Source organism: Microcebus murinus, chromosome 7 (genome assembly GCF_040939455.1).
Source record: "Microcebus murinus isolate Inina chromosome 7, M.murinus_Inina_mat1.0, whole genome shotgun sequence".
Classification (NCBI taxonomy): domain Eukaryota; kingdom Metazoa; phylum Chordata; class Mammalia; order Primates; family Cheirogaleidae; genus Microcebus; species Microcebus murinus.
The window spans coordinates 21,021,785-21,045,821 of record NC_134110.1 but is presented as its reverse complement, the minus strand read 5'-3'; the positions used below and the strand labels follow the sequence as shown (position 1 = coordinate 21,045,821).

The 24,037-nt window shown below is 38.6% G+C and overlaps 1 protein-coding gene across 1 annotated transcript in view; it reads right to left on the bottom strand.

The window, feature by feature from the left end:
- Positions 1 to 24,037, bottom strand: part of SNURF (SNRPN upstream open reading frame) — a 141,391-nt gene that overhangs the window by 48,696 nt on the left and 68,658 nt on the right. The gene's annotated exons all lie outside the window — the stretch shown is intronic.

Sequence of the window (24,037 nt, the reverse complement as noted above, 5' to 3'; positions counted from 1 at the left end):
TGCTCCCATTCCCTTACCTGGAAAATAAGTTGATCTCTTCTTAGAGTAACAGAAAGAAGACTCTTGTTGAATGCAGACCGATATGATTCTGAGGGTACTCTGCAGAAATAGTTTCTGGGAGGGGCTACAACTTCTCCAGGATCCGGTGTTTTTCTGGCAGTAAGAGCATGCACCTGCTTCCTCTTGAATTCCCTGAATGATCCACAGGCATACTCTGCTCATCTGCTTAATGTCAATCTTCTTAACAAACATGGCTACATCTGAAGCTTTGACAAAGCTGAACTTGCAGTTTAGCTTCTGTTGATTCTGGGTCATATCTGTTTCTCTAGCAATGTGAGCCTTTCAGAAGAGCCTTGGACAACAGAGATATTGTAGCTGTCCTTGGATCTCTGCCACTTCCAGAATTTGTGAGTATATCCCCTCCCCACCTCATCCCCCCGCAAATCATGAAATGTCCCTGCTTCAAATCAGTTAAATGTTCTGAGCTAGGAGAGAAAATAGTATGCCTCTAGGGCATACTCTTTCAATCATTGCCTACTTGGAAGGGCACCTGGGTAACTCTCCAAAACAAAACTTAAACAACAGCTGACTTGGAACACAAAGCATTAGCCATCCACATCTCTCTGAGCTGAGCTCTGCTTCTGGGACTTGACAATTGGGAGGCAAACTAGTCAAGTGATTTTCAAAATATAATAAACATACAAATTACTGGAAGTCTTATTAACATGTGTATTCTGGTTCAGTATTCTGGAGTTGAGTTTATGAGTCCTTGAAGAAGTCTGAGTATGTAAAGCATTAATCACACATTGATAAAGGGACTTCCAATCTGTTCTCTCCTTGGTTTTGGTACATTTCAGTGATTTTCTCTAACTGAGGTTAATGAATCCCAATCTCAATTTTCTCAAAGTGTGGTCCTCAGACAAGTTCTGGCACTTGTTAGAAATGCAAATTCTCAGGTTCCAAACCAGATCTTGTAAACTAGAAACCCTAGGATGAAGGTTTCACTTTGTGTTTTAACAAGGCCCCAGATGATGTTAATGCCCACTCAAGTGAGGGAACCACAGCCTTTGCCAGAGGGATATAGCAGAGTCAAGCAAAATCACTAGAGAAAAGCAAACACTGTATCCACAAGTGAGGAAAGAGTTAAATTATTAATTAAATTACAATTAAAATCACTTCTTAATAAGACAAATGTTTCTGATTAAGAAAAAGTTTCATTAAACTGTAACCCAGCCACAAAAAAAAAAAAAAAAAAAAAAAAAGAGAAAGTTTCATAACCATCTATACCAGCTAGAGGAGGTAATGAACTACACAGGGTATGCATGCAAGTGGAAGGTAAACGGGAAGAGGCTAAAAACATGTAACATCTCTACTTGCATAAGAGAAAGTATCTTCAGTAGTAATAAGGGCAGCAAGATCTGTAGAGGTGACTCTGGTGGAGGAGCATGTTCAGGAAATGTTGACTTCTAAGTTCAACTTATGTATGCTGAGGTTGAGAATTACAAAGAGAAAGATATAACACGTCATTCAAAATATAAGTATATGAATCTAGAAGTCATGCAAAATGTGCTTTGTGTTCTTTGGAAATGGGAGAGATAGGTGGAAGAGAAGGAACATTTTATAAAATCTTGATTTTTTTGCACACTGAAAAATACTTTTTGCTTGACCATGTGTTTTAATGAGGCTCCTGAACCTTCTTCTAGGTCCACCTGTGGACTTCCTTGTAAAATTCGGTTTTAGCAAAGAGCCCCACTAAGTCAGTTTAATACGAACTCCTCATCCTTGATATCTGATCAGGTTCCTTATCCTCCACCATATCCCAGGTGATGTTCTATCACCCTAGCCTTTCTTCAGCAAGAATCCAGTTAGTCTGGTTTATTCAGAAGCCTCCTTACCCTTGACCTTTTCTCTTGGTAATTTTCTGTTCACAGACCCCTCACCTTGTTACTTGCCATAAATCTTACTTTGCCCAGCTGTATTTGGAGTTGAGCCCTTTCTCCCTTTGAAGTGGTCTCTATACCTATCACCATGGTCACCCTTATTGTGCTTTAACAAGTATCATTTAATTTTTCTTTAACAATACACACACAAACCAAAAATAAACACATATATACTGATATGCATGAGATCTTTTATAATAAAATATGTGGCACTGTGGCAAATTTGCTCTGAAAAACTCTGTCTCTGGCCTCTGTCATTGGAGATATTTTGGTAGAAAAGTGACAGACTTACAGAATCAACAGCAAACTTTTAATATATATTGTGTAAACACACAAACATGTATACCATATACTTTTTTTTCTTTTCTTTTCTTTTCTTTTCTTTTTTTTTTTTTTGAGACAGGGTCTCACTCTGGCTTTGTCCCTAGAGCTAGAGTGCAGTGGCATCATCATAGCTCACATCAACCTCAAACTCCTGGCTTCAAGTGATCCTCCCGCCTTTGTCCCCAAAGTGCTAGTATTGCAGGCATGAGCCACACTGTGTCCAGCTAAACACATACACTTTTTATAAAAGAAGTCTCATTTAAAAAAAGGAATAAACTCTACAAACTTAATGAAAAACATTTAAAGTGTTTTGAAAAAATATATTAAAGATGACACAGAATAATTTTAAAGTAAGCCCAATAAATGTGTTCATTGATGGTTTCTGTAACCACAGAATTAATGCACAACTATTTTCATATTGTTCTATATAAACTCAAGAGCTCTCTTTTGGTCACATTTGTAAAGCCAGAACCAAAGGAAAAAAGTAAAAGTTAAATAGGGAAAGTTGGATCTTTTAAAATCTGTACTACATAGGGTACACTATTAAGAATGTACATGAAGGGAATAACATTTATCCGGTGTCAGGCAGGTGGGAGCGGGGAGGAGGGCATGGGTATATACAGACACAATGAGTGAGATGTGCCACGTTTGGGGGATAGTCACGCTTGAGGGTCAGTCTCAAGGGGGGAGAGGGGGAATGGGCAATATACTTAACCCTAACATTTGTACCCCTATAAGACACTAAAATAAAAAAAAATAATAATAAAAAGAATGTACATGAAGGGACCAGGAGAGGTGGCTCACGCCTGTAATCCCAGCACTCTAGGAGGCCTAGGTGGGAGGATCCCTTGAGCACAGGAGTTTGAAACCAGCCTGAGTAAGAGTGAGATCCTGTCTTTACCAAAAATAGAAAACATCAGGCGGGTGAGGTGACGCATGTCATGTCTCTAGTCCCAGCTACTCGGGAGGCTGAGGCAGGAAGATCACTTGAGTCCAGGAGTTTGAGATTGCTGTGAGCTAGGCTGACGCCACAGCACTCTAGCTCTAGCCTGGGCGACAGAGTGAGACTCTGTATAAAAAAAAAAGTACATGAAAATTTGTCTTTTAAAAAACTAAATCTTACACATAAAAACAAAAGAACAAAGCAAAAACAAATATGAAACATGTAGGTATTCCATGGCCACGGAAACTGAAATCCGGAGGAGTGGCGCCAACACCTGCTGCGCACGCTACAGCGCAGACCAGGGCGTTCTCAGCCCCTGCAGGCCACTGGCATTACTTCGAGAATGTCACCTTCCTAGAGGTCCCAGCTGGCGAGCCTGCCGCGCCGAATGATGGCGTATTTCCTGGGGACAGCTTTGCCAGAGATGGGCGGGGAATGGAATGGTGACCCAGGTGGCTAGCGGGACAGGCGCAGTATTGGCGGGGGTGGGACATTCAGTGAAACCTTCTGTGGTAATCTTGGTTTTCAAAACAGGCTACGATAGCCAGAAAAAATGCTTCGGAACTACTAAATTCATCCCCTCATGATATCCACGAATAGAAATTCTGAATAATTAAGACAGCATAAAATCACATATACCATAAAACATGTACCCTTTTAAAAATGTATTTGATCCAGAAGGAACTGAATAATTGATGGGGGGGGCAATACAAAATCACAGATTTTACTTTCTTTAGTTATATTCATACTTTTCCAGAAATTTATGACCTTCAAAAACTGTTTTTTGTGTTATTTTTTTTTTTTTGTACTCAAGATAGTACTTCAAAAAACTGGTTCTTGCCGGGCGTGGTGGCTCACGCCTGTAATCCTAGCACTTTGGGAGGCCGAGGCGGGCGGATTGCTCAAGATCAGGAGTTCAAAACCAGCCTGAGCGAGACCCCGTCTCTAAAAAAAAAAAAAAAAACTGGTTCTTAATTAAAATTTTAAGAACCAGTGACATGGTGACTCATGTCTGAAATGCTAGCATTCTAGGAGGTAGCTTGAGGTCAGGAGTTTGAGACCAGCCTGAACAAAACCAAGACCTGGTCTCCACTAAAAATAGAAAACTTGGCCAGGTGTGGTGGTGCATGTCTCTAGTCCCAGCTACTCAGGAGGCTGAGGCAGGAGGATCACATGAGCCCAGGAGTTTAAGATTGCTGTGAGCTAGGCTAACACCACAGCAATATAGCTAGCCATACTCCGGATGACAGAGTGAAACTATGTCTCAATGAATCAATCAATCAATAAAATTTCAAACTTGGCACATACTACCAGTACATGCTAAATAATGCTGCTGCTGCTGCTGCTGCCACCTAATTTAATACTGTTACCATTGCATGATCTACATAATACATACATACATATACAATGACGCATATATAGAAATAAAAGCAAAAGTATTTCTTAAGTGTAGATTTGTATGGAAAGAAACCAAAATGCAGATGTTTCAAGGTGTAAATGCACGACTCAGAATGCTGAGTAGAGTTTCATCTAATATTTTAAATTCTTTCAATTTGTAACAGCACCCATTCTTCCTTTCTAGAAAACCCCAAAGATTCAACCAAGAAACTCCTGGAACTGATCAATGAATTTAGTAAAGTCTCAGGATACAAAATCAATACACAGAAATCAGAGGCATTCATATACGCCAACAACAATCTAATTGAGAACCAAATGAAAGACTTAATTCCCTTCACAATAGCAAGAAAGAAATTAAAGTACCTAGGAATATACTTAACCAAGGACGTAAAAGACCTCTACAGGGAGAACTATGAAACACTGAGGAAGGAAACAGCAGAGGATGTAAACAGATGGAAATCCATACCATGCTCGTGGATCGGCAGACTCGATATCATCAAAATGTCTATACTACCCAAACTGATCTACAGATTCAATGCAATACCTATTAAAATCCCATCAGCATTCTTCACAGATATAGAAAAAATAATTTTACGCTCGTATAGAACCAAGGAAGACCCCGAATATCAAGAGCAATCCTAGGCAACAAAAACAAAATGGGAGGCATTAATATGCCAGATATCAAACTATACTACAAAGCTGTAGTAATTAAATCAATATGGTATTGGCACAAAAATAGGAATATTGACCAGTGGAACAGATGTGAGAATCCTGACATAAAACCATCCTCATATAGCCATCTAATCTTTGACAAAGCAGATAAAAATATACGCTGGGGAAAAGAATCCCTTTTCAATAAATGGTGCTGGGAAAACTGGATAGCCACCTGTAGAAGGCTAAAACAGGACCCACACCTTTCACCTCTCACAAAAATCAACTCACGCTGGATAACAGACTTAAACCTAAGGTATGAAACTATTAGAACTCTAGAGGAAAAAGTTGGAAACACTCTCCTAGACATCAGCCTGGGCAAAGAGTTTATGAAGAAGTTCCCAAAGGCAATCACAGCAGCAACAAAAATAAATAAATGGGACATGATCAAACTACAAAGCTTCTGCATAGCCAAAGAAATAGTCATGAAAGTAAACAGACAACCTACAGAATGGGAGAAAATTTTTGCATCCTATGCATCCGATAAGGGACTGATAACTAGAATATACTTAGAACTCACAAAAATCAGGAAGAAAAAATCAAATAACCCCATTAAAAAGTGGGCAAAGGACTTGAACAGAAATTTTTCTAAAGAAGACAGAAGAATGGCCAACAGACATATGAAAAAATGCTCGACATCTCTAAACATCAGGGAAATGCAAATCAGAACCACAATGAGATATCACTTAACCCCAGTGAGAATGGCCTTTATCAAAAAATCTCCAAACAATAAATGCTGGCGTGGTTGCGGAGAGAGAGGAACACTCCTACACTGCTGGTGGGACTGCAAACTAGTTCAACCTGTGTGGAAAGCAATATGGAGATACCTTAAAGCGATACAAGTGAATCTACCATTTGATCCAGCAATCCCATTGCTGGGCATCTACCCAAATGATCCAATGACACTCTACAACAAAGACACCTGCACTCGAATGTTTATAGCAGCACAATTCATAATTGCAAGGCTGTGGAAACAGCCCAAGTGCCCATCAATCCAAGAATGGATTAATAAAATGTGGTATATGTATACCATGGAGCACTATTCAGCTCTAAGAAACAACGGTGATATAGCACATCTTATATTTTCCTGGTTAGAGCTGGAACCCATACTACTAAGTGAAGTATCCCAAGAATGGAAAAACAAGCACCAGATATATTCTCCAGCAAACTGGTATTAACTGAGTAGCACCTAAGTGGACACATTGGTGCTACAGTAATAGGGTATTGGGCAGGTGGGAGGGGGGCGGGGGGCAGGTATATACATACATAATGAGTGAGATGTGCACCATCTGGGGGATGGTCATGATGGAGACTCAGACTTTTGGGGGGAGGGGGGAAATGGGCATTTATTGAAACCTTAAAATCTGTACCCCCATAATATGCCGAAATAAAAAAAAAAAGTGGGCAAAGCACATGAAGGGAAACTTTTCAAAAGCAGATAGACTAATGGCGAACAAACATGAAAAAATGCTCAAAATCTCTAATCATCAGGGAAATGAAAATCAAAACCACAATGAGATATCACTTTCCTCCAGTGAGAATAGCCTTTATCAAAAGTCTCAAAACAATAAATGCTGACATGGATGTGAAGAGATAGGAACACTCATACAATACTGGTGGGACTGCAAACTGGTACAACCTCTGTGGAAAGTAATGTAGAGATACCTCAAAGAGCTACAAGTAGAACTATCATTTGATCAAGCAATCCCATTACTAGACATCTACCCAAAGAACAAAAGACATTCTAATAAAAAGACATCTGCACTAGAATGTTTATAGTAGCACAATTCACAATTGCAAAGATGTGCAAACAACCCAAGTGCCCATAAATACATGAGTGGATTAATAAAATGTGGTATATGTATGCCATGGAGTTCTACTCTGCCACAAAAAACAATGGTGATCTAGTACCTCTTGTATTATCCTTGATAGAGCTGGAACTCATTCTACTAAGTGAAGTATCCCAAGAATGGAAAATAAGCACCATGTGCACTCACCATCAAATTGGTATTAACTGATCAACACTTAAGTACATATATAGCAATTACATTCATTGAGTGTTGGGCGGGTGGGAAGGGGGAGAAACGGATGGGTATATATATACCTTATGGGTGCAGTACACACCATCTCGAGATTGGACACCCTGAAGCTTTGACTCAGGTGAGGCAAGGGCAATACACATAACCTAAACATTTGTACTCCCACAATATGCTGAAATAAAAAAAAATAATAATTTTTTCTTATTGATTTTTTTGAGTTCTAGATAGATTCTTGTTATCAGCCCTTTATTTGATATGTAGAAAACAAATATTTTCTCTCATTCTGTAGGCTGTTTGCTCTAATGATAGTTTCCTTGGCAAACAACCCCATTAATAAATGTTCAAAGGACATGAACATAAACTTTTCAAAAGAAGACAGAATAATGGCCAGCAAACATATAAAAAATGCTCAACATCTCTATTCATTAGGGAAATGCAAATCGAAACCACAATCCGATATCACCTAATCTCAGTGAGATTGGCCTTCATCAAAAAATCCCAAGCCGGGCATGGTGGCTCACACCTGTAAGTAATCCTAGCACTCTGGGAGGTGGAGACGGGCAGATTGCTCAAGGTCAACAGTTCGAAACCAGCCTGAGCAAGAGCAAGACCCCATCTCTACTAAAAATATAGAAAGAAATTAATTGGCTAACTAATATATATAGAAAAAAAATTGCCAGGCATGGTGGTACATGCCTATAGTCCCAGGTACTCGGGAGGCTGAAGCAGTAGGATTGCTTGAGCCCAGGAGTTTGAGGTTGCTGTGAGCTAGGCTGACACCATGGCACTCTAGCCAAGGCAACAGAGCCAGACTCTGTCTTAAACAAACAAACAAACAAAAACCCACAACGAGATATCACCTAACTCCAGTGACAATGACTCTTATCAAAAAGTCCCAAAACAACAGATGCTGGCAAGGATGTGGAGAGATAAGAACACTCTTACACTGCTGGTGGGGCTGCAAATTAGTGCAACCTCTGTGGAAAAGAATTTGGAGATACCTCAAAGAGCTAAAAATAGAAACACCATTTGCTCTAGCAATAGCACTATTATGAATATACCCAAAGGGCATAAAGACATCTGGATTCAAATGTTTATGGCAGCGCAATTTAGTATTGCAAAGATGTGGAAACAACCCAAGAGCCTGTCAATCCATGAGTGGATTAATAAATTATGGTATATGTATACAACGAAATACTACTCAATTACAAAAAGTGAAGGGTATCTAGCACCTCTTATATTTACCTGGATAGTGCTTGAGCCTATTCTCCAAAGTGAGGTATGACAAGAATGGAAGAATAAGCACCACATGTACTTGCCATCTAATTGGGACTAACTGATCAACACTAAGGTGTTCACATGGTAGCAATATTCATTGGGGGTTGAGGGGTTGGTGGTGAGTAAACCCACAACTAATGGATGTGGTGAGCATTGTAGGGGGGAAAGGGCACGCCTCAAACCATAGCTTTGGTGTGGCAAAGTCATAACATGTAACCAAAATGTTTATACCCCTATAATATCCTGAAATAAAAAAAATAAATAAATAAAAAAATTCAATTACCTGCCTGATTTGATCATCGAGAAATAAATGTTTGAGGTTAATTGGTTTCAAGATAGTCATAGAGGATGTGTTGTACTCGTGTTTGTGTGTGTGTGTATGTATGTGTCTGTATGTGTGTGTGTGTGTGTATTCTTTCTGTATGCTATAACAATTTTCTGGGCATGCTACCTCAAAATATGACACCTTGGCATATTGAATATTTTAAACTGAAGGAATTTGAGAAACCAAATGTGCAGGAAAGACTTTCTCACTTTCCCTTGAAACAAGTTATAAAACCTAGAAAGGATTTTTCGATCTTCTTCTGAAACAGGTCATCAGACCATTGTGAGAACTGCCACTCTACTCAGAGGAAAGGAGTATTTATTGCTGCTTTCTTTGGAATTCCAACTGGCCCCATTTGGGAATGGTTGGGGGCAGCCCCTTATGGGAACTCCTATGTCATGACTTCTGGAATGACTGCAGGCTCAGGTACATCTAGACAGAAAAGTATCAGAAGGAAATGAAATTAGTACGTCAAAAAGATATCTGCATCCCATGTTCATTGCAACATTAATCACAATAGCCAAGATATGGAATCAACCTAAATGTCTATCAACAGATGAATAAATAAGGAGGATGTGGCAAATATACACAATGGAATACTAGTCAGCCTTTAAAAAGAAGGAAATCTTGTCATTTTTGACAACATGAATAAGCCTGGATAACATTATGTTAAGTGAAATAAACCAGACACGCAAAGACAAATAGTGCCCGATATCACTTATTCGTGAAATCTAAAAATGTTAAATTCATAAAATCAGACAGAATAGTGGTTAACAGTGGCTACAAGTAGATTGGAGAGATTTTGGTCGAAAGATACAAAATTTTAGGCTGGGCGTGGTGGCTCATGCCTATAATCCTAGCACTCTTGGAGGCTGAGGTGGACGGATCGCTCAAGGTCAGGAGTTCAAAACCAGCCTGAGCAAGAGCAAGACCCTGTCTCTACTAAAAATAGAAAGAAATTAATTGGCCAACTAACAATATATAGAAAAACAAAATTAGCCAGGCATGGTGGGGCAAGCTTGTAGTCCCAGCTACTCTGGAGGCTGAGGCAGGAGGATTGCTTGAGCCCAGGAGTTTGAGGTTGCTGTGAGCTAGTCTGACGCCACAGCACTATAGCCCGGGCAATAGAGTGAGACTCTGTCTCAAGAAAAAAAAATTAGATAGACAAGAAAGCTGTTGTACAACATGGTAAATATAGTTTTTTTTTTTTTTTTTTTTTTTTTGAGACAGAGTCTCACTTTGTTGCCCAGGCTAGAGTGAGTGCCGTGGCGTCAGCCTGGCTCACAGCAACCTCAATCTCCAGGGCTCAGCGATCCTACTGCCTCAGCCTCCCGAGTAGCTGGGACTACAGGCATGCACCACCATGCCCGGCTAATTTTTTGTATATATATTTTTAGTTGGTCAATTAATTTATTTCTATTTTTGGTAGAGACGGGGTCTCGCTCAGGCTGGTTTTGAACTCCTGACCTTGAGCAATCCGCCCGCCTCGGCCTCCCAAAGTGCTAGGATTACAGGCGTGAGCCACCACGCCCAGCGGTAAATATAGTTATTAACAATGTATTGTATACTTGAAAATTGCTGAGAGTAGATTTCAAGTTTTCTCACCACAAAACAAGTAAGGTGATGCACATGTAAATCAGCTTGGTTTAGTTATTCTATAATGCATACATATTTCAAAATATCATGTTGAACTTCAATAATGTAATTTTTTGTAAATGAAAAAAACTTCTATGATATTATTTGCTAAAAATGCATTCAGAGAATTGAAAAAGTAAACAATAAATCATATAACTGGACTAAGAATGTCTAGAACTCTAATGAAAAAACTGATATGTTCATAAGACTGCCAACCCAAGGTCAATCAAATCAAATATTAATTACATGAGACTAGATGAGCTGATAAGGATTATTATTTTTTAATGATTTGTTTTGTTTGAAACATTGCTGGTTCTTTAATGTTTTATTTTTCAGATTTAAGGAAATGTTTTTCTCTTTTTTCTTAAGCTATCTATAGCTTGTAGAATCTGGTAGATTATGCTTTAATAAGTAAAATGGGAAAAAATTAGTTTTTTTTCTTTTTCTGATCTCTTCAGAATTTGGAAACTATTAGTAAGTAATCTCCTTTTCATGACAAGGTAGTTCTTTGCATAAGTTCAATAAGAATCCATTCTCCTTGTAATAGAACACAATTTGGAACATTGGTTATATCACCAAGGTTTTTACTGGAATGTCATATTTGAGAATGATGCATAAAATCAATGTGACCAGACACAAGGAGCTAAGATAGACTTTAAGGAGAAAAGCTTCCTTAGGGGAAAAACAAAATGTCTGTTAACTGGCTTATAAGATTCTCAGCCTTACGAGGGAGCAAGGAATGTTACTCCCCATCAGGCCCAGGATCCTCGACGTATCTTGAGGACCTCAAGGAGACAGGAATTCACCCAAATAAGTAGGTATGGAGGACAAAATCTCATGTTAAGTTCTTGACTTGTCTTCCTAGCTTTAGAGAGGCTTTTCAAAGCCTAATCTTAGATTCCTTATGAAAATTTCCAACAAAGCAACCTTAAAAATAAGCTATAAGTTCAATCACTATTCTTATTGCAGTAATTTAAGTAATCAGGCAAATATAATGAGATTAGACTTATTTTTGCAAATAAGTTAGTCTTGATTTGATTATATTTGATAGAAATCTCTATCCACAGATAGACATTATCAACAACCTTTGATAGGGGTGACTGTAGAGGGAAATATTATGTCTCGATAGACTATAGTATGTCCACTAGATATTATTAATATATTTTAGTCCTATTTATTTATTGTGTGTGTGTTTTTTTTTGTTTTTTTTTTTTTTTTGAGACATAGTCTCACTGTGTTGCCTGGGCTAGAGTGCCATGGCATCAGCTTAGCTCACAGCAACCTCAAACTCCTGGGCTTAAGCCATCCTCTTGCCTCAGCCTCCCGAGTAGCTGGGACTACAGGCACGTGCCACCATGCCTGGCTAATTTTTTCTATTTTTTTTTTTTTTTTTAGTTGTTTGGCTAATTTCTTTCTATTTATAGTAGAGATGGGGTCTTGCTCTTGCTCAGGCTGGTCTCAAACTCTTGAGCTCAAGCAATCTTCCTGCCTTGGACTCCCAGAGTGCTAGGATTACAGGCATGAGCCACCATACGCCCGGCCCTATTTATTATTTTTAAGGTATTATTTTCTTGCAAAATGTTTAGAGACTTCTGGATAGAAAAAAAAAGAGAAATATTTAAAAAATATTAAATAATAAAAGAAAAAAGGAATTATTTTCTACCTACAGATTGGAATGGAACCTGAATTCTAGTTTCCTCCACTATCTGTCCACAACTCTCCAACTAATATTTTCAATTTTACTCCTATATTTCTGACTTGGAATCACTAAAAACAAAAACTGCCCCTTTCACAAAGCCCTGCAAGCTAAAGCCAGTCAGCAGATTTTAGAGAAGTCATCAGGAATAGCTCACATATGGTCATTTTTCAAACTCCTGACCTTGAGGGATGCGCCCACCTAGGCCTCCCAGAGTGCTAGGATTACAGGCGTGAGCCACGTGCCCAGCCTATGGTCAATTTTTATGCCTTTTGCTGAGTGGACCACTCGAAAAGTTCACCAGAACACCCAATGAATATCCTGTGAACAGGAAATTCTGTCAGATTGCCACTGCCTGTCCTCAATCCATCTGAAGAGGCTTCAAACCCAACATCCAAAGACCAACTGCCTTTGGACTATAAAACTGAGTTTATATTTTGTTCTAACCATTAATATTTGTGGTTCTTGTTTGTTTGTTTTCCATAGAAATTCCCCTTATTAAGTGCCCAACTGCTTGCACCATATAGAGGCCTAACATATATGGCTACTCATAGTTACGTCATTGCCCACTGAATGAAGACACAACTGTTTAACTGTACTGACCTATTTCTAGGTCTGAGAAACTGGTTAAATATGTTATGGGACAATCTATAAATTCAATTTCTGGGCTGTTACACTTCTTGGGAAAGTTTAAGACAGAGGAATGATGGCATTCAGGGCACACCATTCCAAAATATGGGACTTTGGCATATTGAATATTTTAAGCTGAAGGAATTTTTTTTTTTTTTTTTTGAGATAGAGTCTCACTCTGCCCCCCAGGTAGAGTGCAGTGACACCATCACTGCTCACTGCAACCTCAAACTTCTGGGTTCAAGTGATCCTCCTGCCTTAGCCTCCCAAGTAGCTTGGACTATAGGCACACACCACTACGCCTAGCTAATTTTTTTTCTATTCTTGGTAGAGGAAATGTCTTGCTCTTGCTCAGGCTGGTCTGGAACCCCTGAGTTCAAGTGATCTTCCCACAGAATGCTAGGATTACAGGTGTGAGCCTCCATAGCTGGCCTGTTTCCCTGCTCCACCTTTCTGTGGGTCATAAGACCCTTATTCCAGAGAGGATCCTGCCCCATACCCTAGAGTAAGGAATGCTGAAGTAGTGAAGTATCCACAAAAGCCCGAGAAGACTAGGTTCAGAGGGCTTCCCAATAGCTGAGCACCAATACACTGACAGGAAGGTGAACAAGAACTCATCGAAATGTGGGGAGGGTGGTATACCTCAACTCAATGGGGACATTAGCTCCTGCACTCAGGACCCTTCCAGACCCGGCCCTTTGTAACTCTTCATCTGGCTGTTTATTTGTATTCTTTAAAATATCCTTTGTAATAAAACCAATAACATAAGTGTTTCTCCGAGTTCTGTGAGCTGCTCTAGCAAATTAGTGAAACTCAAAGAGGGGGTTTTGGGAACCCCAACTTGAAGCTAGTTGGTTAGAAGTTTCAGAGGCCTGGACTTACAGCTGGTGGGAAGGAGGGGGAAGTATTGTGGGACTGAGCCCTCACCCTATGGGATCTGATGCTATCTCCAGGTAGATAGTGTCAGAACTGAATTGGAGGACATCCAGCTGGTATCTGCTGCTGAAATACTGGCTTTCTTGATGGTGGGAGGAAATATCCATATGTTTTGGGGTCACCAAAGTCTTCTGTGTTGGTGGTTGTTGTGAGAGCAGTGGAAAAATAGAGTTTTCCCCTTAAACATAAGGTTTTCTTTTTCTTCTAGTAAAACAAACTGCTCATAGAAACATAAACATTTCAAGGTGTTTAGTAAATGGTGAACTGGCTTAGTGCTTATCAGAACTATAAAAGCCCATTTCTATACACACACATATATACACACATACACACACACACACATATGTATCATTTAGGATATATGGTAATTCTTCTCTATACAGGGAAACTAAGGTTAACAGTGCCAGACTCCAATAACATAATTAAATCAAGAAGAGGGGTAACATTGATGGCTATTGGTTGGAAACTACTCTTCTATACCTACACAATCACCTCCCTAGATTATTGGTGCTTTTACCACACCATTACAAGGAAGGGACTGAATGTAGCAACCTTTAGGAAAACAAAGCCCCTTTTTGTTAAAGTGTGATAAAAGTCTGATAATTACTTTTGCATTTTTACATACTGAAACAGTGTACTTCTTTCCTTACAATAAGAAGAGAAATTAAAAAACAAACAGAAATAAACCATTAAAAAACTGAGATTATATATAAATATATATGTTAAGAAAATATAGTTGAAAGTCATTCCTAATATAATATTTTTAATGTTTTTATTGTGTTAGGTTGGTGCAAAAGTAATTGTGGTTTTGGACAGTAATTTTTAAATCCTTATAACTAGACTCAAACACATCTTTATTAATTGAAATATAAAGAGCTAAAGTCCAGAACCTGGATTCCACAATGGCTCAAGAGGCAAAGCAAAATAATAAGAATTTACCCAAGAATATGAACAGAAATCTACCCCAAATATTAATCCTCTCAATAAATGTGAATGGCTTGAATTGTCCTTTGAAGAGACATAGACTGGCTGAGTTGATAAAAAATTATAAGGTAAGTATCTGCTGTCTCCAGGAAATGCATCTAACACACAAAAACACATTCAAGGTCAAGGGTTGGAAAACAAAGTTCCAGGCAAATGGAAGCCAAAGAAAGTAGGCATAGCTATCCTTATTTCAGATAACAAACTTTAAAATAGCAAAAGTTAAGAAAGATAAAGATGTTCACTATATAATGGTGAAAGGAAAAATCAAACAAGACTGAAAAATTCTTTATATCTATGCAGCCAATATAGGAGTGCCCAGATACATAGAGCAAACCCTGTTTGATATAAATAGCATGATAAACAGTAATGGCATAGTAGCTGGGGTTTTAAACACTCCACTGACTGAATTAGACATACATATCTTCCGAACAGAAAATAAGCAAATAAACAATGGACTTAATCAGAGCTCTAGAAAAAATGAGTCTAACAAACATCTACCCAACATTCCACTCAAATCAAGGCAAATATACATTTTTCTCATCAGCTCATGGAACTTTCTTCAAAACCAATCATATCCTAGGCCACAAATCAGACCTCTACAAATTAAAAAAAAAATAGAAATTGTACCATGAATCTTCTTGGACCATAGTGGTATACAATTAGAGATAAATTCCAACAGAAACACTCACCACTTCACAAAGTCATGGAAATCAAACAATCTATTGCTGAATAACTACTGGGTCAAGGAGGAGATCCAGACAGATATTAAGAGATTCTTCAAAACAAATGATAAATGGGAATACAAATTATCAAAATCTGTGAGATTCAGCAAAAGCATTCCTGAGAGGAAAACTAATAGTGTTAAATGCTCACATCCAAAAGTCAGAAAGCTCAAAAATCAACAAACAAATAAACCATCTTAAGGAACTGGAAAAGGAAGAGCAAATTAATTCTAAACCTAGAAGAAGAAAATAAATAGCTAAGATCAAAGCAGAACTAAATGAAATTGAGAATAAAAGAACTATACAGAAGATCGGTGAAACCAAAAGTTGGTTTTTGGAAAAGATAAACAAAATTGACAGCCCTCTTGCTAGATTGACAAGAACTAGAAAGAAAGGACTTTAATAAACTCAATCAGAAATGAAAAAGACATCATGGAAATATAAAAAATTATCTTTGAATACTATAAAAATCTATATACTCCAAAAATACAAAATGTGGAGGGAAATGAACAAATTCTTAGAAACATACCATCTCTCTAAGCTCAGTCAGGAGGAAATAGAATTCATGAACAAATCAATATCAAGCACAGAAATTGGAGCAGCAATTAAAAATCTTCCAAATACAAAAAGTCCCGGACCAGATGGGTTCACACCTGGATTTTACCAAACCTACAAACAAGAACTCATACCTATACTGCAAAAATTATTCCACAACATTGAAAATGATGATATTCTCCCAAACTCATTCTATGAAACCAATATTACCTTGATACCAAAGCCAGGAAAGGACACAACAACAAAAAAAGAAAACTACAGCTCAATATGCCTCATAAATATAGATGAAAAAATCCTCAACAAAATCTTAGCAAACAGAATCCAACATCACATCAAAAAAATAATTCATCATGACCAGGTGGGCTTTGTCCCAGAGATGCAAGGTTGGTTTAACATATGCAAATCTATAAAATCAATTCACCACAGAAATAAAACCAAGAACATCCTTGTTAGTATAGTGGTGAAAAAGCATAAGAAAAAAAATAAAATATAAAAGCAAGAGCAAAGAACGTATGATTCTCTCAATAGATGCAGAAAAAGCATTTCACAAAATCCAGCACACTTTTATGATAAAAACTCTTAACAATATAGGCACACAAGGGACATTCCTTAAAATTATTAAGGCCATATATGATAAACCCACAGCCAATATCATATTGAATACGGAAAAATTAAAAGTATTCCCACTTAGAACAGGAACCAGACAAGGTTGCCCACTATCTCCACTTCTATTCAACATAGTGCTGGAAGTCCTTGCCAGAGCAATCAGATGAGAGAGGGGACTTAAGGGTATCTTAATGAGGGCAGAAGAGGCCAAACTCTCACTCTTTGCTGAGGATATGATATTATATCTAGAAAACCCCAAGGATTCAACTGAGAGACTACTGGAATTGATAAATGAATTCAGCAAAGTCTCAGGATACAAAATTAAAGCACACAAATCAGTGGCATTCATATATCCCAATAACAGTCAAGCTGAAAATCAAATCAAAGACAAAAAACACCTTTCACAATAGCATAAAAAAAAATTAAATATTTAGGAATATATTTAACAAAGGAGGTGAGAGACATGTGTAGGGAGAACTATGAAACACTGAGAAAAGAAACTGCAGAAGATGTAAACAGATGGAAATCCATACCATGCTCATGGATTGGCAGAATCAATATTGTGAAAATGTCCATACTACCTAAAGTGATCTACAGAATTAATGTAATCCCTATCAAAATACTATCATCATTCTTTACAGATTTAGAAAAAAATAATTCTATGCTTCATTTAGAACCAGAGAAGACCTTGTATAACCAAAATAATCTTAAGCAAAAAGAACAAATTGGGAAGCATCAGTCTGCCAGACTTCAAATTTTATTACAAGGGTATAGTAACCAAAACAGCATGGTATTGACACAAGAACAGACATATAGACCTTTGGAATAGGACAGAGAACCCAGATATAAGACCATCCTCATATTGCCATCTAATCTTTGACAAAGCAGACAAAAATATACTTTGAGAAAAATAATTTCTTTGTTTGTTTTGTTTTGTTTTGTTTTTTGAGACAGAATCTTACTCTATTGCCCAGGCCAGAGTGCCATGGCATCAGCCTAGCTCACAGCAACCTCAAACTCCTGGGCTCAAGCAATCCTTCTGCCTCAGCCTCCCAAGTAGCTGGGATTACAGGCATGTGCCACCATGCCCGGTTAATTTTTTTGTATGTATTTTTAGTTGGCCAATTAATTTCTTTCTAATTTTAGTAGAGACAGGGTCTCACTCTTGCTCAGGCTGGTTTCAAACTCCTGACCTTGAGAGATCCACCTGCCTCGACCTCCCAGAGTGCTGGGATTACAGGTGTGAGCCACCACTCCCAGTAGGAAAAAAGAATTTCCATTCAATAAATGGTGCTGGCATAACTGGATAACCACATGCAGAAGACTGAAAGTGGATCCTCACCTCTCACCTCTCATAAAAATCAACTTACAGGGGACAACAGACTTAAACCTAAGGCATGAAACCTTAAGAATTCTGGAAGAAAATGTCAGGAAGACTCTTTTAGGCATCGGCCTAGGTAAAGGATTTATGAAGACGACCCCCAAAGCAATCACAGAAGCAACCAAAATAAATCAATGGGACCTGATCAAATTAAGAAACTTCTACACAGCCAAGGAAACTATCATTAGAGCAAATAGAGAACCTGCATAATGGGAAAAAATATTTGCTTTCTACACATCCAATAAAGGGCTGATAACATGAGTTATCTTATTAGAACTTAAGAAGATCAAAAAGAAAAAAATCAAACAACCCCATCAATAAATGGGCAAAGGACATAAACAGAAATTTCTCAAAGGAAGACAGATAATGGCCAGCAAACATATAAAAAAGTACTCAATATCTTTAATCATTAGGGAAATGCAAATCAAAACCACAATGAGATTTCACCTAATTCCATTGAGAATGGACTTTATTATATAAAGTCCCCAACAACAAATACTGATGTGGATGTGGAGACACTGGAACACTCTTACACTGCTGGTGGGACTGCAAATACCCCCTGTGGAAAGTAATTTAGAGATACCTTAAAGAGCTAAGAATAGAAATACCATTAGATCCAGGAATCCCACTACTAGGCTACTAACCCAAAGGACAAAAAGACATTCTATAATGAAGACATTTGCACTCAAATGTTTATAGCAGTACAATTCACAATTGCAAAGATGTGGAAACAACCCAAGTGCCCATCAATGCATGAGTGGATTAATAAAATGTGGTACATGTATACCATGGAATACTACTCAACTACAAAAAAAAAAAATGGTGATCTAGCACCTCTTATATTATCCTGGATAGAGATTGAGCCCATCCTTCAAAGTGAGGTATAACAAGGATGGAAAAACATGCACTACATGTACTCACCATCAAAAAGGTAATAACTGATCAACACTAAGGTGCTCACATGATAGTAATACTCACTCCGTGCTGTTCAGGTGGAGATGGTGGTGGGGGGGTAAATACACAACTATTGGAAGCAGAGCACACTGTATGGAAAAGGGTGCACTTGTAGCCCTGGTTTGAGAGAGGCAAATGCATTACATGTAACCAAAATATTTGTACCCCCATAATATCGGGAATTTTTAAAAAAGGAAACATTACAATCAACACATTTTTGCCAAAGAGAAATGTTTGTTTATTCCTGTAGTGCAAAACTCCTATTTCTGGATTTGACAAACTCCTGGAAAGCACTTTCTGCATACTACTGGTTATGAAAGTGTTTTTCCTGCAAAAAGTTGTCCAGATGCTTGAAGAAGTGGTAGCCAGTTGGCAAGAGATCAGGTGAATATGGTGGATGAGGCAAAACTTTGTAGCCCAATTTATTCCGCTTTTGAAGCATTGGTTGTGCAAGGCGAAGTTGGGTGTCGTTGTGGAGAAGAATTTGGCCCTTTCTGATGGCTCATGCAGGCTGCAGGTGTTGCAGTTTTTGGTGCATCTCATGGATTTGCTGAGCATACTTCTCAGATGTAATGGTTTCACTGGAATTTAGAAAGCTGTAGTGGATCAGACCAGCAGCAGACCACCAAACAGTGACCATGACCTTTCTGGGGTGTAAGTTTGGCTTTGGGAAGTGCTTTGGAGCTTCTTCTTGGTCTAACCACTGAGCAGTTTGACGATGGTTGTTGTATAAAATCCACTTTTGGTTGCACGTCACAGTCTGATCAAGAAATGGTTTGTTGTTTTTTCATACAGGAAGAGAGGATGACACTTCAAAACGATGATTTTTTAAAATTTCAGTCAGCTCACGAGGCACCCACTTATTGAGCTTTTTCACCTTTCCAATTTGCTTCAAATGCTGGACAACCATAGAATGGTTGACATTGAGTTTTTCCGCAACTTTTCATGTAGTTATAAGAGGATCGGCTTCAATGATTGCTCTTGATTGTTCGCTGTCAACTTCTGATTGCTGGCCATTATACTCCTCATCTTCTAGGCTTTTATCTCCTTTGAAAAACTTCTTGAACCATCACTGCACTATACGTTCATTAGCAGTTCCTGGGCCAAATGCATTGCTGACATTATGAGTTGTCTCCGCTGCTTTACGACCCAGTTTAAACTCGAATAAGAAAATTGTTTGATTTGTTTTTTGCCTAACATCATTTCCATAGTCTAAAATAAATATAGGCCAGGCATGGTAGCTCACGCCTGTAATCCTAGCACTCTGGGAAGCCGAGGTGGGCGGATCGCTCAAGGTCAGGAGTTCAAAGCCAGCCTGAGCAAGAGTAAGACCCCGTCTCTACTTAAAATAGAAAGAAATTAATTGGCCAACTAATATACATAGAAAAAATTAGCCAGGCATGGTGGTGCATGCCTGTAGTCCCAGCTACTCAGGAGGCTGAGGGCAGCAGGATTGCTTGAGCCCAGGAGTTTGAGGTTGCTGTGAGCTAGGCTGACGCCACAGCACTCACTTTAGCCTGGGCAACAGACTGAGACTCTGTCTCAAAAAAAAAAAAAAAGAAAGAAAAAAAGAGAAAAAAGAAAAGAATGTATTCTAATATCAAACACAAATTTCAGCAATGCTAAAACCGCAATTACTTTTGCACCAAACTAAATAGTAAATATATATATAAATTGATAGTTATCATTTTAACTATTTTAAGTTTACAACTCAGTGACATTAAGTATGTTCACTAATAATGCAATTATTTAATTTTTAATAATTAATTAATAATAATTAATAATTATTTAATTATTTAATATTTTTACATTGTTGGGATTACTTTATGGCTGCCTCTTACTTTCTCTACTTTCTTACAAATTTACAAATTAATACAGAAGTTTTCCAGGTTTCCACATGGTAGAATTGTCCCTAGGGGTCCAGAAAACAGAGAAAGGAAAAGAGGAGGTATACCATTGAATAAAATTCACTGACAGTGTACTAAAATTTTAAAATGGTATTGGGAGGAATGCTTAAGATTCACAAGGGCATCAGAGACAGAAGGGTCAATTGCAATGTACAATCCTCATTTGCCCCTGATTGAAAACTCAAAAGTTGGAGAAATCTGAAAGTGGAAAGGGAACAAAATAATCTTAAAAAAATTCATACCTCATTTTATTAGGTGTAGTTAAGGTATTGTGATTACAAGAGAATATACTTATTGTTCTACAGATGTTGGCTAAAAATTTTTGAGGAAAATGTCATGATTTCAACTTTACTCTTATACATATTAGTGTGTATACATATATATCTTTTATATAGATTTATTTATAAATGTAATAGCACTGAGATTTGTTCATATGTATTCATATTTTTTTTTTTGAGACAGAGTCTCACTTTGTTGCCTAGGCTAGAGTGAGTGCCGTGGCGTCAGCCTAGCTCACAGCAACCTCAAACTCCTGGGCTCAAGCGATCCTTCTGTCTCAGCCTCCCAAGTAGCTGGGACTACAGGCATGAGCCACCATGCCCGGCTAATTTTTTCTATATATATTAGTTGGCCAATTAGTTTCTTTCTATTTATAGTAGAGACGGGGTCTCGCTCTTGCTCAGGCTGGTTTCAAACTCCCGACCTCGAGCAATCCACCCGCCTCGGCCTCCCAGAGAGCTAGGATTACAGGCGTGAGCCACCGCGCCCGGCCCATATTTTCATTTTACTTCCTTAAATTCCTTTTTCAAACAACAAATAGAAGATTGTACAATGAAAGGTGTTATAACAGCCTAACTGGAGAGAAGGATATTACATACATTCCCATAAAATAGGAAATGATAAGAAAGTAGCTAAGTATGAAAAATTATATGTATGTTTGAAAATATCCATTTTATATAGGCTCAAATGATTAGGGAGTAGTTTCTAAGGTTTACAGACACTTCATTGTCCTAAAAGACAAAATAATAATAGGTTAATACCACAAAAACTGAAATCTCATAAATATATTAGAAATAATTAATAAAAAATGTAAATATAAAACAACAGAAATTTAAAGACTAGTTTTTTGAATCCCAAAGCCAGTTTTTTTTAAGAAAAATATAATTTTTATTATTTCTCTGAAGCCAGTTTATAGAAGTTACAAAAATCCAAAATTAATACATGAAACAGTAACAATCTAAGATATACTTGTGGAAATGTAATAAGAGATGGGGAATATAAACAGAGCAGGACACTAGTTAAAGTGTTAAGGACAGATCTTAATTAGTAATAACTGCTGTAATAGGGAAAAGAGTACGGTGTGAAACAAACTCCGATTTGTAGAGGTAAGTGGGCATTTTAGAGGAAGAATGAGGAGGAGGTGGGAGGTTTAGCAGGGGTTCACTAGTCATGGGAGTGAAAAATTACAAAGGGTTGGTCAGTATAAATATGGTTAGGGTAGCTGTGTCTGTTCCCTAGAAATAATTGACGTTGGAATTCTATCCTCCCACAGAATGGGAGGCAGAGGTCCTATCCTCAGGTATTGGCTGGAACAAACAGTAACGTTTACTTATTTATTTATGCGTATATTTGTTTTTGAGCCTTGAGTTTTCTCAGAAAGGCACTTTATGGGGAGCTAAAATCATTTTAGAGATCTGGTCTTCAGCCCTAAGAAATTATGGTACTATTTGTTCCAGTCTTCATAGACTAACCTTGATGTGGAGCTTGGTTAGAATTTGGTCAAGGAGAGAATCTTTGTCAGAGGTAATACGACAAAAAGGAAAGCAGGAAGACAGGAAGGAGTGAGAAAGGAAAACTACCAAGTTGAGAAGGAGCAAAGACACATCAAGCTGAGGTAAAAACTATTTGGTGGTGATATATTAAGGATTAATAATCTACAAATATTATTATGGATTTGGCTACATATTGCTACATCATCATATCAAACAGCTTATGAAGGAATGCAGTAGGAATGTTGGGAGACACTCAAGAAAACCAGGTTTGTGTGGGAAAATCAAAGAGCTTCTGAGTCAACAGGCACCCCTTGAATGTGACCCCTATTGTGAAATGTTCAGAAAGGTAAGCAAGGCCTCTCTCTGCGCGCCAGCACCAGCTCATCACCCTGGCCCTGGCCTCCAGTCCCTGCTCTGCGCAGCTGCAAACCTTCCTCCTCAGTGCTTCCTGTTAGGCAGCTCTTAGCCTCCCAGGGTGGGAGCCCGGTGTAGGTGAGCAGGTAGCTCTGGATTTTCTAATCTGTGGATCTTACCTACACCTGAAAAGTGACCGAGGTGCAAGGAACCTGCACTCGGGGGCTTGTGGGACAGGGGTCCGAATGTTGGAGGAAGACAGGCAAACAGGAGCATCCAAGTCCCCAATTCAACCTGTCCATGAGCCTGGGCTCCTCTCTGCCCTTCTCCATCCTTGCTTCTCCCCAGCCCCAACCCCACCTGGTAATGCCCAGGGACCTCCCCAGTGGTAGGGGTCATCCTCATTGACTGTCTTCCTAATAGACAGAGCTCATAGGCTGAGGGTACCATTTCAAGGGAAAAAAAAATTCAAACACTCAAAGTCCCTCCACACCACATGCATTCCTCTGTGAGTGGCCCCTGCTTACTTCCTGACCTGCCCTCTCTCACCAGCCCATTCCCACCATGGTCTGCCCTTCCTGCTCCTGCCATCCTCACATTATTACTGTGCCCAGCAGTCCGTTAAATCCACTGCCCCCTTCTCATGCCCTGGCCTGTGCCATGGACACACTTTTCTGTCTTCTCTTTCCCCTCCTCTGTTTTATGGAATCACTGCTTCACACTCTCCAGAATCTCCTCAAGGTTCCTCCTCCTGGAGGCCTTCCTTGTCCATCCCATTTCAGGTCTGATGCCTGTCCGTTCAGTTCCTAAGGACAGCTCTTCTGCCTACAGTTTAGTTTTCAGTTAAATTTCTCCAAATCCCCACTGGACTCAAATCTCAGAGAATATAAAAACTTTGTCTATGTTGTTCATCTGTGAGCTTACACATGTAGTGAACACAGAGCAAT